Source organism: Bombina bombina, chromosome 8 (assembly GCF_027579735.1).
Source record: "Bombina bombina isolate aBomBom1 chromosome 8, aBomBom1.pri, whole genome shotgun sequence".
Taxonomy (NCBI): domain Eukaryota; kingdom Metazoa; phylum Chordata; class Amphibia; order Anura; family Bombinatoridae; genus Bombina; species Bombina bombina.
This window is the reverse complement of record NC_069506.1, coordinates 268,970,955-268,984,195: the sequence shown is the minus strand read 5'-3', so window position 1 is coordinate 268,984,195 and position 13,241 is coordinate 268,970,955. Positions and strand designations below refer to the sequence as shown.

At 39.3% G+C, this 13,241-nt stretch overlaps 1 long non-coding RNA gene across 1 annotated transcript; it reads left to right on the top strand.

The window, feature by feature from the left end:
- The first annotated feature begins 1,611 nt into the window (after positions 1-1,611).
- Positions 1,612-8,126, top strand: LOC128638192 (uncharacterized). The gene is made up of 3 exons (XR_008399060.1): positions 1,612-1,696; positions 2,012-2,122; positions 8,046-8,126. It is a non-coding gene; the product is annotated as an uncharacterized LOC128638192 (long non-coding RNA).
- Positions 8,127-13,241: the final 5,115 nt, after the last annotated feature.

Sequence of the window (13,241 nt, the reverse complement as noted above, 5' to 3'; positions counted from 1 at the left end):
AAAAGAAAATAATTGTAATATAACACAAATTCCAATAGTGATATAAAAAATTCAACTTGAATATTCGAAAATTCATTGTAAGCATACAAAATAGATTTGACAGCACTTACTCCACTAACGTAGGTAATTGAGGTGTATAAACTTTCCACGTCCAGGCTATAAACAATGAATTTCCTAGTATCCAAATGTAATGCTTCTAATTTAAGTAAAAAATCACTTGTATCCCTTAAAAAATAACTGGATTTTCAACATAAGGTCTCAAAATCTTATCAAGGTAAATGGGAACATTAGAAGAAATAGCTCCTATAGATGAAACAATAGGGCAGCCTGGAGGGGTAATTAAGTTTTTGTGCACCATAGGCAATGTATATAACACAGGTGTACGAGGATATTTCACATCAAAAAATGTTATCAAATCATTACCAATAATACCATTTTTTTGTGCATACAACAAAATTCTCTTCAGCTCATTTTGGATTTGAAAAATTGGATTACATGTTAGTTTCCTATATACCTGATTATCACTTAATTGGTCTCTGATCTCTTTAACATAATATTTCCTTTCTAAGATGACCGTGGCTCCACCCTTATCAGATTCCATCTCTTTTAATTTTATCTGTTGCTCTGCAATTTGTTAAACTTGTGATGCATGATGTTGATGTTTTGAAAATTAAATTGTTGAGGGAGAAAATGTCTAAGTCCTCAAAAAATAAAAGCAAGTATAAACCTACTATGCAGGCTTGTTGTAGTGATGAGTCAAGATTAAAGTATAAACACTTGATAAACAATTTATCTAAACAAGATCATATGGCCTTAAATACTCTGAAATCCAGGAATAACATCATCCTTAAAGGAAATATTATGTTAAAGAGATCAGAGACCAATTAAGTGATAATCAGGTATATAGGAAACTAACATGTAATCCAATTTTTCAAATCCAAAATGAGCTGAAGAGGATTTTGTTGTATGCACAAAAAAATTGTATTATTGGTAATGATTTGATCAAAAAAAATGTATGTGAAATATCCTCGTACGCCTGTGTTATATACATTGCCTAAGGTGCACAAAAACTTAATTACCCCTCCAGGCCGCCCTATTGTTTCATCTATAGGAGCTATTTCTTCTAATGTTTCCATTTACCTTGATACGATTTTGAGACCTTATGTTGAAAAATCCAGTTCTTTTTTAAGGGATACAAGTGATTTTTACTTAAATTGGAAGCATTAAATTTGGATACTAGGAAATTAATTGTTTATAGCCTGGACGTGGAAAGTTTATACACCTCAATTACCCACGTTAGTGGAGTAAGTGCTGACAAATCTATTTTGTATGCTTACAATGAATTTTCGAATATTCAAGTTGAATTTTTTTTTTTACTATTGGAATTTGTGTTATATTACAATTATTTTCTTTTTGAAGACGATTACTTTTTACAGGTACAGGGAACTGCTATGGGTTCCAGCGTCGCCCCCAATTATGCAAATTTACTGATAAATGCATTTGAGGAGAAATTTGTTTATTCCAATATAGACTTCATTCGATATGGCGCCTGTTGGTGGCGCTATATTGATGTCTTTGGAATTTAGTTGGGCGACGCTGGAACCCTGATGGCATTTGTGAATGATCTGAATAGTTCTACTGGACATTTAAAGTTTAAGCTTTCATTCAGTGAGGAAGAAATATGGGTGGCATTCTTGTATGTACCCATCACAATAAGTTTATTGTTTTTAAATGTAATGTTTTTGCATTAACTTTTTGTATCAGCTGTTTGTATATATGTGTGGTGGCATTCTATTATTTGTATGACATATTCAGGAAAGAGTTAAATATGTGAACATGTAAATACCTCTTCACTGCCCCCTGGTGGTGGAAGGGTATATAAAGATGCCTTGTACCACTATACTTAGTGCATGATTAAGGGAAGGAGTTCCCAAAACATCGCATGTGTTTGCTGTGCTTAATAAATTAATTTATTTCACTAATTGCTGCCACATCATTTGGATTTTTCTAGTCATTGCCTGAGGCCATGCCGTGATTGGATGAAGCTGGATTAGTTATTGTTGACGTGTGAAGAGAGGATCTCCGTGTGGGGGAAACTGACATGGCTGTGCAAAGAACAAAGGTAAGTTTTTAATCAAAACGGCTGCTTTGTAAACTTTGATGAATGAATAGTATTTTTAAAAAACGGGCTTTCATTCATCAAAGTTTACCTTAACATAATTAAAATACACCTAACTTAAAGTGAACGTTAGGGGGTGTTAGGTTTAGGGGTTAATAGTTTAATTTAGTTAGTTGCGATGTGGTGGGACAGCGGTTTACAAGTTAATAATTTTATTTAGTGTTTGCGATGTGGGAGGACGGCGGTTCAGAGGTTAATTATTTTATTTAGTGTTTGCAATGTGGGGGGCGGCGGTTTAGAGGTTAATAGGTTTAGTTTTGGCGATGTGGGGGATGGCGATTTAAAGGTTAATAGGTTTATTTAGTGTTTGTGATGGGGCGGCGGTTTAGAGGTTAATAGGTTTAGTTAGCATTGGTAATGTGAGGGGAAGGCGGTTTAGAGATTAATAGGTTTATTTAGTGTGGCAATGTGGGGGGACGGCAGTTTAGAGGTTAATAGGTTTATTTATTGTTGGCGATGTGGGGGGGGCGGCGGTTTAGAGGTTAATAACTTTATTTAGTACTTTAGTTAGTGTTGGGAATGTTTGGGAAACAATGTAAAATTCTGAATATGAATAAAGAATGGTTCTGAAAATTCGGAAACTGATTTATTCGTTTTCTGCAATTTTAGTTATGGCGCCGATTCGGAAATTCAGATTCATCCAAATCTCTGAATCGGCCAAAATTCATCCGAAAACTAAATTCGGCCAAAACGAATTAAAAATGTCTACTACTCAGTACTAAACATTTTATATAAAAAAATGTTTACTGTCCCTTTAATACATTGTTTTTTGTAACTATATGCAAGATATCAGTAATTAAAAAGATATTAAACACTAAAGGCCAGATTGATAACAAGTCGAGCGCAATAGTGAGATTGTAGTGTTCTTTATGCTAAAATCTGTATTTTAAGTGGCGCGCTGTTTAAATTACCACAAATTATTTTGCACAAATTTGCAGTAATTTACGCTCCCCATATTTTCTATAGGCAGATTTGTGCGGCAATATCCGCTTGTATTACAAGTTGAAAGTAAATGTGATCGCTCAAATGCAATCGCATTTACTGTTCAATCGCATTTGGCAAGAGGAAACAGTTGCACTAAACAATTCAATTAACCCCTAAACTGCCACTGCCCCATTTCAAAGTAACCAACTACACTTTTAACCCCTAAACTACCACACACCCCATCAGAAAGTAATCAACTACACTATTAACCACTAAACCGCCACGCAACTCATAAGAAAGTAAACCCACTCCACTATTAACCCCTAAACCACCTCAGACTATCACAAAGTAACCCACTATACTATTAACCCCTAAACTGGCACACACCCATCGCAAAGTAACCCACTAAACTATTAACCCCTAAACCGCTACACACCCCATCACAAAGTAACCCACTACACTAATAATCCCTACACCGCCACACACCCCATCACAAAGTAACCTACTAACATCATAAGCACCCAACCTAACACCCCCTAAGTTACCCCTAAGTAGACACAGGATACCCAGCAGGTACTGTTGCTGAGACTGTCATGGGATACCCGAAAGGTACAGAAGGCACAGCTAGTTTGAGGAAGGCTGTTGCTGGTATAGTAGACACAGCTGGTATCAGAAGCAAGGTGAGCATACGCAGGTACAAGGTAAGTTTGCTTGGTCTCTGGAGCAAGGTGAGCAGATACAGGTATCAGGTAAGTATGCTTGGTCTCGGAAACAAGGTGAGCATGCACAGGTATCAGGTATGCATGCTTGGTCTCGGAAGCAAGGTGAGCATGCACAGGTATCAGGTAAGCATGCTTGGTCTCTTGAGCAAGGAGAGCATACGCAGGTACAAAGTAAGTATGCTTGGTCTCTGGAGAAAGGTGAGCATACATAGGTACCAGGTAAGTAGGCTTTGTCTCTGACACTAGGTGAGCATACACAGGTATCAGGTAAATATACTTGGTCCCTGAGCATACGCAGGTACAAGGTAACTACTCTTGGTCTCTGGATCAAGGTGAGCACACATAGGTACCAGGCAAGTATGCTTGGTCTCTGAAACAAGGTGAGCATACACAGGTATCAGTTAAGTATACTTGGTCCCTGAGCATACGCAGGTACAAGGTAAATATCCTTGGTCTCTGGAGCAAGTTGAGCATACATAGGTACCAGGTAAGTATGCTTGGTCTGTGAAACAAGGTGAGCATACACAGGTATCAGGTAAGTATTCTTGGTCCCTGAGCATACACAGGTACAAGTTAAGTACACTTGGTCTCTGGAGCAAGGTGAGCATACGCTGGTACAAGGTAAGTATGCTTGGCCTCTGGAGCCAGGAACAAGGTAGGTAAGGCAATAACTCAACCCAGAGTAATGGGCTGAGTGAGCTTTTATAGGAACTCCCACATCTGAGTCCTCCAGGGGGAAGTTCCTCTAATTAGGACATGTTAAATTCTGGCAGCGTGCAGCCGTGTAGGGAAGCTGCAGGCAGGAGCAGGAAGACCAGAGTCTTGGTGTCCCATGTGGAGATGGAAGCAGCTACTCTCTGTGTTTGCCGAGACTGGTGGGGCCGGACCAGGAGCTCCCGGTAAGTCCCTTACAGAAACGAAGCAAAGTAGATTAAATAAAAAAAAGTAAATTGGAAAGTTGTTTAAAATTGCAATCTGAAAAGTTTCATTTTTATGTCATTGTCCCTTTAATTTTGTACAAGTTTCATAGTTTAAAAGAGTTTTATTGGGGGGCGTGTCTAGGCAGCAGCCATGTTAGGTCGCAATATCTGTAGCTCTGTGTATGATCACTCTAACCCGCCGGTTTTGGAGCCCATCCTGCAAGCTGTTTAAAAAACTACTCTCATATTTACTTGACTCAGGTGTTCCTGAGTAGATTGATATAAAACTTGCAGGGTTTATGATTACTAGATCCAGATCTGGACCGTTGTGAACTCCGGCGGCGGCCTTCTTACGAGGTCTCAACACCCCCCCCCTGTATACGGGGTATAGCAGTCGCATTCGGACTGCCCGTTCTCACAACCTGCACAAACCAGTGTAATCTATTGGGGAGGCAACCAAGCCTGTCATAGTATATTCGCATAGGGGAGCTGACTGAAATCTTCTCCGGAAAATGGAAGCTTTGGCTAGATGGGAGACCGAGATGACGCATCACTATAAAAGCCTAGAATTTGAGCTATGTCAGCTTCTCCTAAAATCAAAGCCGCGCTACTCTGGCCTAACTGCAAGAATGAACGAGCCGACAAAGGAGCTGGCATATCTAACTGTTGGAGAGTTCAACACCCAGCCTGTGATTCTGACTGATAGTGACCAACCCTTCACGATTCCTACAGAAGCCCCGCAGAATGCAACACCCCTGTACGGCGGATTACCTACTTCCGGCTGCAGATAACAGTATACCGCCTATGGTACTAGGATCAGGGGGAGATTTGACACCTCGATGGATTAGGCGACGCAGGCGAAGAGAGAGACAGTGTGCCTCGAGGGTCCCGGTGTCTCACACAGTCGCCGGCCGACTCAGGGGGTCACAAAGAAGGCGACCGGTTCAACCAGGAGAAGCTGCAGTAAATCGGGTTTCTCTATCTCTCTGTGCATCACGAAGCGCCCGCCTTTCCTATACAACAGAGGGTCACAGGCATGAGTATGTAAGTAGATTTGCTCTGAGAACAAGAGCGTTACCTAATAGAACACTTAAAGTAATGGCGCGGGGAGCTCCCAGACTAACTCTCTCCCCTTGGGTTAAGCTTGACTCCCGGCAACCTGCGTTCTGTGGGCCACAGACAGAGCAGGATTTTCCCACAGCACTCAGGGGAATAAGTATTGACCGGCATGGTGTGGGTTAATGACGCTTAGAGTACCGGGACTGCCTCATTACATTAAATATACCCACATTAGCCTTGAGGACAGCTGTTTCTTTTTTTTTTTTTTCTTCCTTCCTCCAGCTAAGCTAAAGACTACAACTTTTACAGTAACATATGGGGAAAGAAGCGCTTTATTTACTATGTAATAGTGCCGCAAGGTATAGAATCAGGCCTCTGAACTGCCGAACCCATGCAGACAGTCTCCGAGTATCCATTTTTGCTTTGTGGACCGTTATTGCAGCACAATTAGTTTTGCTCACGAGTTGGACTTGTGCCATATCCTGAGGGCACTGAACATATTATACCTTGCCCTTAAACGAAAGTGCTTTTATTATATACATGTAATACCTATAACGGCAAGGCTGCTGCTTTAATATCAGTCAGTCAGTGGCAACTGCCCTTCTAGATAATTAAGGTCTAGCCCTGTGGCCTACTATACTGTGACTTCTAATTACTATTTGTACAGTTAATCTGCCTCCCACCGGGTATAGGGCCCATACCTGGGGGAGAATATTTATTTATATAAGTAATATGATTGTTATGTTATGGCTACTTCTTGTTTATAAACCTGTATAACCATCTCACACAGTTCAATGTTATAGGCGCTCAATCTACCCATAGTGTCTCCCAATAACACATAGGTACTTATTTAGTATAGTGTCTCCTGATTTCTGGTATATAGGGTTGTTGGCTTCCACAGTATTCCTCACAATATTTCTCCACTGACTGTATCTCCCCTCGTCCTTTCCCGCTCTACTTATGGGAGCGGGTCATATCCACTATCCCTTTCCTGTCCGTGTCCAGTGGGGACAAAACTCCCTGGGGGGAGATACAGCATAAGCCCTTTTGCCATATAGGTCCAGTGGTGATATTTTCCCATACCAACCTGATTTTAAGTTTCTGTTTTTCCTTTGTTCCTTTCAGCCTTACTCCGTTAAATCCACCCCTGTTCCCTTCCCTCCTCTCGAAAGTAGTTGTGTGCTCAAATGTTTTTCTCTAAGATATGGAGGATTTGTTGCTGAACGTATTACATAAGTTCCAAGAAGAAGGACGTATTATTTATTAATTACATTTCAAGGTCCAAAAGTGACCGTTTGTAACATTAGAGCCCTTCTCTCTGTTTATTTAAATTACATAGGCCCATAAGTGGCCTGTTGATCACTTGGAGGTGCATTCATTTCTTATAAAAAATAGAAAATGAGGTTCCTCTGGTTATATTCAGTGTTTTGTACAATAGTACTGTATTGCCTTCTAATTATACGTTGTCATGTACATAGTAATTCAATACTCTCTACCCGAATGTAAAACCTAACCAAATATTATGGTATCTGATGTATGTATACTACTGAACTTTTGCTTATTGTTATGTATTTGCAGAACCTCAATAAAAATCTTTAAAATAAATTATTTTTTTTTAAAAAAAGAGTTTTATTAAACAAACAAAAAATTCCAGACATTGTAGACATTAACTTACTGGTTACTTAAAATAGCATTGTCAATTTGACTCAATGTAATGTAAAGGAAGTGTTTTCACTTTTCACTATTAGAGGGATACTGAATCCAAATATTTCTTTCATGATTCAGATAGAGCATGTAATTTTAAGCAACTTTTTAATTTACTCCTAGTATTAATTTTTCTTTGTTCTCTTGGTATCTTTATTTGAAAAAACAACCGGTCTATCTTTGGTTCAGCACCTGGGTAGCGCTTTCTGATAGGTGGCAAAATGTAGCCACCAATCAGCAAGCGCTATCCAGGGTGCTGAACAAAAAATGGGCTGGCTCGTAAGCTTACATTCCTGCTTTTTCAAATAAAGATACCAAGAGAATGACGAAAAATTGATAATAGGAGTTAATTAGAAAGTTGCTTATAATTGCATGCTATATCTGAATCATGAAAGAAATACAGTTGGTTCAATATCCCTTTAAATATATGGATTTTCCTTTGATAAGCACTTGGCAGACATTCCAGTTGATTGCCATTCAGGACAGTGTATGCAAACTTGACTGATTTCTTGTTTTATTTTGTTTTTGTTTTTTAAGCCATTTCAGTCTATTGGATGTGACAGGAAAAACTGGTTAAACACGAAAAACGAAGATGCAGGTGGTTTCACAGACCTTACAAGGGGGGATTTGCCTATCTTGATGTAAGAAAATATATGTAAAATATATGTTGCTTTGAATTCAGTTTTTTTTTACCAGTTACATAAATTCATAACAATGCAATACATTTTTAACCATTCTTTTTTTTAGAGTGAACAGAGAATGTACCTTTTTTTTTTTTTTTTTTTTTTTTTATTTGAAAATTTTTATTAAGATATTCCAAAGAGACAACAAAGGATATACAAGTCAAATTATAGAATACAGGGATTAAGACAAGTTAAATGTTATACAAACTCATTGTACATAATATCCCTCTGTGGTAACTTATGCATACGCAGTTGTCTCTTCTATAAGAGATCTAATTGAGAGAAAAGGGTGTGTTCCGGAGGTGGGGTAACGAGTTATGTCAATCTCTCACATATTGCGCAATTTTTACATTAAAGTTTAAAGCTGCTAAAAAACCAACCTTTAATAAATCAGTGAAGACTGAGGGAAACGTCTCTCAGCCAAAGAAAGAAGGTAGAGAAAAGGATGAAGAACAAGAGGAGGAAGAAAAAAAAAAAAAAAAAAAAAAAAGGGAGGGGGGAGGGAAGGGGAGTGGGGGAGGGGGTAGCCCTAATTAAATCTGTCTATTCCACAGGGCCAACATCATATCGTGGATCTCAAGGTGGTGCGTTTTTAGATAGTGGTATCTCTCGAGGGAAAGGAGGTCCGCAACGGCTACTCTCCAGTCCTCTAATGTGGGGATGATTTGGGTCTTCCAGAGCTTTGGTATGAGCTTTTTAGCTGCTGTGAGCATAATTAGTAAGAGAGGGCATTTACCTTCGCCAGACAACTTTGGAAGTGATAGGAGCAACAATGTATTTGGGGTATGAGGAACCATTGCTCCCAATATCTCCGACATTTCTGACATAATCTCTCGCCAGAATTCCCTGAGCCTGGGGCAAGCCCACCAGATATGGAGGAGTGTACCCTCCCCTCCACAGCCTCTCCAGCAGGTACTGCTGAGTGAGGGGTATATTCTGTGTAATCGGGACGGGGTTAGGTACCATCTACACAGGAGTTTTATTTGAATTTCCTGTATTACTGCCGAAACAGAAGTTTTTTTGGTCATTCGAAAGGCCTGACGCCAGGGCTCCTCTTCTAAGTTACAGTTTAATTCCTTCTTCCACGAGTACGTGTAGGAAGGGAGGTTAATTGAGTCAGGGTTGCCTAGAATTTTATAAATTTTAGAAATCAAGTGGGTCGGGTTTGCTTGTGAAACACAGAGTTCCTCAAAGGGCGTCAGTTTTCTACCAAAATCATTTTTGTGTTTATGGTGAGTTATAAAATGTATCAATTGATGATACTGAAGCCATGAGGAGAAAAACTCCCCATGAGCCTCCATCATGTCAGAATGTGTTTTAAGTTTCCCGTCTATTGTGACAAATGATATCGTGCCTGTGCGAAGGCTGTATGGTTGCATTCTAGTAAATCCTAATCTACAGAATGGGAGGGCAGGGTGCTCTATGATGGGTGTAAGTGGGGCATCTCTAGTCGAGATGTGTGTAGTCGTGGCCATTGTCTTATCCCAGTCTGTCAGTACATTTGTTGTGATGAGGTAGTTATTAATTAGTTTTGGTCTATGGTGATGTGGTATCCAGCCTAGTGTAGCGATGTTGTTCAATTTGAGTATTTGCCTGTCAATATTTATCCATGTTTTATCTCTAGAGTTGTGGGCCCATTCCACCATGTGTTGTAGTGAAATTGCCTGTTTATATCTTTCCAAACAAGGCACTCCCAAGCCCCCCTCGTCCCTTGAAAGGTACATAGTTTTCCTAGGGATTCTGGGTTTAGACCCATCCCATATATACTGTTCAAATGTTTTTTGTAGTTGCGGAATGAACCCCTCTGGGAGTGAAATGGGGAGAGCCTGGAGGAGATATAAAATCCGGGGCAGGACGTTCATTTTAAGCACTCCAATTCTCCCTAGCCAAGATAACTTTTTGTTTTTCCAGGATGACAAATCCCTAACAATTTCATTTTTTAAGGCGTTATAATTGAGTTTAATTAAGTCTGACGTGTTGGTGGAGAGAAATATACCTAGGTATTTTAGTTTGTGTCGCGCGATGGGGATGTTGTAAGCGTTACTCAAATGATTTATGGAGTTTGGGTTAGTATTTATGTTGAGGAGTTCGGATTTAGAAAGGTTCAGCTGGAAATTAGAGATCTTACTATAATTGTTCAGTTCTGTAAGTAAGGCAGGGATAGAAATGTCGGCCTCTGTTAATGTGAATAACGCATCATCTGCATAGAGAGCTTGTTTATGTTCTTGCTCCCCTGTCTTTATGCCCCTAATCTCAGTGTTATTTCTAATCTTCTGAGCCAGTACCTCCATGGAGATGGCGAAGAGGAGGGGAGAAAGGGGACACCCCTGCCTGGTGCCGTTTTTAATGTCAAATGAGTCCGAGAGGACCCCGTTAGTCCTAATTCTAGCATTGGGATGAGAATATAAAGCCATTGTCATGTTCAGAAAGGGCTCAGGGAAGCCCATTTCCAACATAGACCTTTGCAGAAAAGACCACCGAACCCGGTCGAAGGCCTTCTCCGCATCGGTCGCCAAAAGGACCAGGGGTGTATTTGTTGTTTTCGCGTGGTTTATAAGGTTTATAATTTTTATGGTGTTATAGAGAATGTACCTTTAATGTTATTATTTACATTTTGTTACCATCCAAACACTTTATTATAGTCATACATGAACACAATAATGTTTAGATTGTGTTGTGTAATATGTTTCTAATTTTAAAAAGTTTGATTTGAGACTTTTTTTTATTTCTTATCAAACTAGGAAACAATTGTCTATTAACATATGGGGCGAGATTACATATACGGCACAAGCTTCATTGCAACTAGCTCTCATCCTATTGGCTGATTTGTATTTGAAGAATCAAGTCAGCCAATAGGAATGCAAGCGACCCCAGTTTTAAACCTGTACCTTGAATTCACTATTCATTGTACGGCGTCGATCGTACGAAGAGGATCCTCCACGCTCCATGGCTCCGCGGTCACCGGTCCTGCTCCGTGCCCTGCGCCGGCTTGCTCCTGGATGAAGAAGGAAGAGGACCCCGCTTGGAAGATGATGTCGGCCGCTTGGAAGAAGACCTCACCGTCTGGAACAGGACCTTCTCCGCCGGACTTCAGGAGCGGTGAGTACCTATTTGGGGGGTTAGACTTAGGCTTTTTTTTATTTATTTTTTTAAAGAGCTGAATGCCCTTTTAAGGGCAGTAAAATAGCTGAATGCCCCTTTAAGGGCAATGCCCATAAAATGCCCCTTTAGGGGCAATGGGTAGTTTAGGATTTTTTAGTGTTAGGTTTTTTTTATTTGGGGGGGTTTGGTAGGTGGGGGGTTTTACTGTTAGAGGGGGGACTTAGTATTTTTTAAGGAAAAGAGATGTTTAACTTAGGGCAATGCCCTATAAAAGGCCCTTTTAAGAGTTATTTGTAGTTTAGCATTAGATTAGGGGGTGTTTTTATTTTGGGTGGGCTATTTTATTTTCATAGAGATTAGGTTTAATTTTTTATTTTTGATAATTTGGTTTATTATTTTATGTAATGTTAGACTTTTTTATTTTTTGTAATCTTAGATTAATTTAAATTTTTTACTTTTTTTATTTTTAAGTAATGTTAGCTTTTTAATTGTAACTTAGTATTTTTTAATTTAGGTAATTGGGGTTAATTTAGGGGGTGTTAGGTTAGGGGACTTAGTAATTTCATTAGCTTGCGTTGTGGGGGTTTGGCGGATTAGGGGTTAATAGATTTATTAGGTTTATTGCGTTGTGTGGGTTTGGCGGATTAGGGGTTAATAGTTTTATTAAATTTGTTGAGATGTGGGTTAATGGCAGATTAGGGGTTAATATACTTTATTAGGTTTATTCCTATGTGGGTTATTGGCGGACTAGGGGTTCATATACTTTATTAGTTATTGCGGTGGGGGATTGCGGTTGACAGGTAGATAGATATTGCGCATGCGTTAGGTGCTAGTTAATATTTTCAGGCAGTTACGGGAGTTACAGTGCTCACATACTCAGCGCAAGGCTTGCTGCGCCTGCCTATGAGTGGCGAGGTGAAAATTGAGTAAAATTTCTCCATTTTCGCCGCATAAGTCCTTGCTCTGAATATGTAATACCGATTTGCAACACGGTTCTATGTTAGCTTATCGGAGTAAAAATTGCGGCCGACAGATGAAATATACGTGCCGCATTTATATTTGGCGCTGTATAAGTGATACCAAAACTGCGTAAAAACAGGCGTCGCCGGCTTTTAAGGACGACACTGCATATCTAATCTTGCCCAGGAACTGAGAGAAAATAAAAGCAACATGAACAGTAAAAAATGCCAGTCAAAATAGGCAAAAGTGGGCTTCAAGGCTGTTGAATTAGATAATTAAATCCTGAAAATATTAGCTGCAAAGGTGTATTTTAATGATTGGAATAACAGTGTCAAATGTTCTCAATACAAAATGTTGGGGATGTTATTGCAGTGCCAAGCCACTGGGATGTCATAATTATTTTCTCCCTTGAATAACATTAGCCTTGCATTTGAAAAGCAATGTAACATTAAATTGAATTAAATTAAAGAATATACACAGATACTGATCTAAAAATCCAGTATAAACCCTTTAAAAAAACATACTTAGCGGCTCCCAGTTTAGCACTGTTGATGAGGTTGACTGGGACACCCAGTGAAAGGGGCTGGAAAAACAAGAAGAGCAGACCACTTCCCTGCATATGAAAAGACAGATAACATAAACAGGAGCCAGTAGTAGTCTGTAAACGCGCGTACACATCTGACACCGTGGGGCTTGGATAGGACTTAGGAGTTTGAAAATCATCACAGTGTTATTAAAAAATAAGCAAAGCTATACATTGTTACAAAAACTCTCCCAGATGGGCTATATAAATGGATCATCTACAAAACATTTATGCAAAGAAAAATCTAGTGTACAATGTCCCTTTAAAGGGATATTAAAGTCAACAAATAAACTTACATGATTGAGAGCATTTACTTTTAAACAACTTTCCAAATGACTTATGTTATCATGTTTTCATTATTACCTGGGTATCATTTAAAAAAGAGAGCTGCAGTGTATTTCTGGG